Raw genomic sequence first — 4688 nt, forward strand, 5'->3', positions numbered from 1 at the left:
GTGTGTGTGTGTGTGTGTGTGTGTGTGTGTGTGTGTGTGCATGTGTGGTACCTGCAGAGAGGAGAAGAGAGCATTCAATCGTCTGGAACTAGAGTCACAGATGGTTGTGAGCCATGTATGAGTGCTAGGAACTGAACCTGGGTCCTTTGGAAGAGAGCATCCAGCACTCTGAAGCAGTGAGCCGTCTCTCCAGCCTCAGCTGCGGTTTCTTGAGACTTCACTTTCTACAGCCCTACAGTGAGGGTTGGCAGCAATGCATGGGCTCCCCACATGCACACAGACCTTAATAAAGTTGTCTTTTGAAAAGCATATGAAATCACAGACCTCTGTTAATGAACTGATCATCTACAACTATGTGATGTTCAAAATATGCTTCTCATGTTAGGAGGGGAAAAGCAGCACAGCCCTTTTGATAAATGAAGTTAACTGAAAACAATGTTAAAGCCTTGAATGCGGGGTCACTAAGATATGGACAGGCACTAGCAGAAGAACTAGCAGATCAACTACAGCCTTGGTTTTCAAACTGCCAACCACAGTTCACTGAAGCATCATGAACTCAAAGCGGTGTGTCTAGAGAGTGCCAGCGTACACGTCTGGGGCACCATGCCGTGAAAGCCTGAGTTATTGGGAAACAGGGTCAGGGCGTAGTATGTATTTACAGCAGGGAGTGCGAGGCCCTGGTGGATGGAGCTCCTTGACTGTTAGTTTAGTAGGGACGGGAAAGGAGACTAGAATGTCACCGGCAAAGACAGTCCTTGAGAGCTGCTTGGGAGTCCACAATACTTGAACCAGGATGCTGCGTTCTACACACAAGGCTTGGGGCTTTGGGGGTGAAGTGTTGGAGTAGGCAAGAGAGAATGAGAAGTCTGAACTGCTGACTGGAGGAGTGTTTATTTAAATCCTCCTTTTGGGGGAGTATTAAATTATATATTTACCTAGACACAAAACAACTGGGACAAGTCGATATTTTGTTTATTTTAAAAAAGAAAAAGATCCCAGGGTCTCAGCTTGACTAGCTTGAGAAGAGCGGGGATGGGTCTGGAGAGGGTGAGCTAGCCGGGATGGCTTTGTACACCCCAAGTGGGGTGTGCCTAGAGAAGGAACTGCCAAGGCCAAGGCTGAGTTCTTGGAAGTGTGCATTTATCAGTAGGTGACTGGGTAGATGGTTCTGGAAATCAGGAGTGAGGTTAGTTTGGATGTTATCGGTTTACCCATACTGACTGAGGCTACAGAAGTAGAGACTGCCTTGTGCTGAGGGAGAAGCGAACAGCCTTGAGAAGAGGACAGTCAGAGACAGGAGAACCCGGGGCTGGAGAGGGTTCACAGGCCCAGGGTGGAGGTTCCTGGGTGTCTAGTGATGACTTCAGGGAGGAGAGTGGAGGGATGTGGACATGAGATGCTCCTCCTTGGCTAGAGGATGCTTAGCATCTGGGTGGTAGGGAGCTGACCGGATTTCAGATGACAACCATTCTCTGGCAGTGTGAGCTCGGGTATGGTGGGAGGTTTCAGGGAAATGGGGGCTGAAAGAGAACGGCTGCAGGAGGAAGTGGCTGACAGCAAGATGGGGACAGAACACCTGGACTAAATAGAGAGCAGAGACAGGATCAGAGAACTGGGCGTCTCTGAAAGAAGGGAAAGGCCAGAAACCCCATCAACACGCAGGGGCTATCGAGAGCTTCAGGCAGACCTCAGCCAGTACACAACTGGCAGCTAGCAGTTGCAGACCTCAGTAAACAGTAGGCACCTAGGGAGACAGACCATGGTAAACGGTGCCCAGGTGGGTGCAGACCGCAGTCAGCAGACAGGTGCTGCCAATCTGCCACAAGCTGGGCTCTGTCCCAGGCACTGGTATTTGCTGCAGAGACGGGCGCCAAGCGAGACCGAAAGAGGGGGCACTAGCCACTGTACAGCACAGCCCAGTGGCAGGGGACCACTTATCTGCGGAGGCTCAAGGAAGAGCAAGTGGCTCACTGCAGCAACACCAGAGCAGGGCTAGATGGACCTCAGGCTGGAGCCTGAGGCAAGGGATGATGGAGAGGTAACAGGTGGAAGGGGTTCTGGGCAATCAGAAAGAAAGCAGTTTGGCCAGTCACACCGCAGCTGGATCTGCAAACCCCGTGCCAGCTAAACAGACCGACGGGCCAGCACCATCACGGAGGGCTAAACTGACATCATCTGCACTGCAAGCTCACCACATTCTAAACGGATCTTCTCAAACTTTAATATATGCATGTTAAAACTGGGGTGCTGGGCAAGAGGTGGATTTAGTGGTAGAGAGCTTGCCTAGCGCGTGTGAGGCTCTGGGTTCAATCCCCAGCACTGGAAGAAGAATGTCAAGTTCCGATGCTGACAGAGCAGGGATGGACTCTGCATTTCTTTCTCCTTTGTCTGGCTCTGAGGACCAAACCCAGAGACTTGCACAGGCTACCTCCTCCACCAGCTTTGCATAGCTCATCAGAGCTCATCAGCTGCTCGGTGACAGCAGTGTTGCAGGTCACTAGAGTGCCTTTAAAAATGATTTTCTTGGTGGCACACACCTTTAATCCCAACACTCAGGAGGCAGAGGCAGGTGGATCTCTGTGAGTGTGAGGCCAGTCTGGTCTATAGAGTGAGTTGTAGGCCAGCTAAGACTACACAGAGAAACCCTGTTTCAAAACACCAATTTTCTTTCTTTTTTACTTAAAAAATGTATATTCCCATTATATACATCATGATGTCTGAAAACATATATACATTGCAGAATGGCTATTTAACACAAGAATGGCTAAACAGAGCTAATTAACACACATTACCCCATATACTTACCTTGTTTTTTTGGTGGTGAGGACATTAATATCTATCTGCCTAGCCATTTTCAAGAATACAGTACGTTATTATTTACCAGAGCCAATCTATGGTGTGATAGATCTAACGTAGGCAGCCTATCCAATGGCTCTCCACCTCCCGTCCAAATGGACTGTAGGCTTTTTCCTTCCTTGTGTGACAGCTCATTTGTCCTGCGGTCCTCGTGAGGCACTGCAGCCAGCCTGTTAAGCTTCTAGGCAGCCAATGACCTATCTGACCAGCTGATAGTTTGCAATAAACAGTGATAATAGGAGTTTTCACACCACGATAGCCACAAGTCAGGGGACTGTTTGTGTGGGGGAGGGCTGTTTTTGGCTTCCTGTTGGAGAGGGGGTTGTTACCAGCGCTAGCCAACCAGCCATTAACAGTGTTAACACAATCCAAGGGCCTCTGTGTCAGGGGTCTGGAGAGCAAGTCCTGTGGTGGCCAGGGCAGCAAGCTGATAAGGAGACGTCAACATGAAGGTGCCTGGGGGAGGCCCTGAGGCCCTGAGGCCCTGACTTATCTAGCGCCAGAGTGACCAACAGAGGCAAACAGAGTACTACCCTATCTGCATGTCCCCGAGTCACCAAGAGGAGGAGAGTTGAGAAGAGAAGAGGGAGGTGTTATGGGCAGAGCGACCTGCTGGAAATTCCCATCTATAGGCACCGTCCTTCCCTGGCCATCCCTAGCCAGGCCTGTCTGTGTGCTAGCAGGTGGACATATTCGCTAGAGAGAAGGAAGGGGACTGGTTGGTCCATTTTTATTTGATTTGCTTACTGACCTAAAAGATTGGCGGCAAATTAAAACAAAACAAAACAAACAACCATTCATCTAATAGAGCCAAAAGAAAACCAATGGAATCTCTTTTGGTGACCATTTGAGGAAGAAAGTGGAATCCTACTGCTGGAGAGAAATAAAAAAGGGTATGGGTGGATCTATGCTTTTGACCTGTGGGGTATGCCATTTTAATTTCCTCTTTCTTTTTCTTTAAATTCTTTTTAAGTTCACAAGCCTGCTTATTAAGATCGCAAACTCTCCTGAGTCCCTCAGCTGTCTGGCAGATGAATCACTGCCAGCTACGCTCAGGTTACTCCCGGAGAAGCTGAAGCTCCAGTGGCTAAATATCCCTGCCCAACTGTCCACCAGACAAGGCTGAGGTGGTCCCGAGGCTTTGAAGACAGTGGTGGCAGATGAGGCCATTCCAGGGACTCTCAAGCCCTCGGAAAAAGGAGGCTCCCGGAGATGAGCTTGGGGACACACACTCCGGGTCATAGGAACCACGGCTGCCCAGGAGTCCTGACGTCCAGAGCAAGGCTGTGCTACAGCCATGGTTCAGAAAGCATCTGTCAGTTGGGTTAGCTCCCATGGAAACTGTGCTGGCATATGGCAAGGGGAAGAGCTGCTATCTGGATGTAGGGGGAGAGCAGAGGCTTTGGGATGAATTCTCCATACATCTGGGATGTGAGGATGCAGACGGTCTATACACCTCTGCCCTCTTAGTGACGGAGAGAAGAACTAGCCCAGAGATGCAGGGATGGGGAACCTCACCGCTGAATCTAATACCCACAGAACAGCGGGATGGATTGCCAATATCAGACCCAACCACCCCAGGGATTCTAAGCTTCTCCCTACTGGGTTCCTCTTCTACAGCAGAGTGGAGCAGGGCTGGGACAGGTCACATGGGAGGTGACGCTCCTCGAGGACTCAGGAGATAGAGAGAAGGCAGGCCTGAAACCTGGGGATCAGGACCTGTTTATCTCATTGACCTCAGCAAACTAGGGACAGGGCCTGTTGGGTGGGTGTTAACACAGGGCTGCAACATTAGTAATGAGAGAGAGAGAGAGAGAGAGAGAGAGAGAGAG

General features: G+C 50.1%; 1 protein-coding gene across 8 annotated transcripts in view; it reads right to left on the reverse strand.

Moving 5' to 3' along the window:
• Bcas3 (BCAS3 microtubule associated cell migration factor) overlaps nt 1–4688 on the reverse strand; it is a 480559-nt gene that overhangs the window by 18136 nt on the left and 457735 nt on the right. The window lies entirely within an intron of this gene.

The sequence above is a fragment of the Alexandromys fortis genome, unplaced genomic scaffold, assembly GCF_014885135.2.
Source record: "Alexandromys fortis isolate MF-2015 unplaced genomic scaffold, M_Fortis_MF-2015_v1.1 scaffold_173, whole genome shotgun sequence".
Lineage (NCBI taxonomy): Eukaryota > Metazoa > Chordata > Mammalia > Rodentia > Cricetidae > Alexandromys > Alexandromys fortis.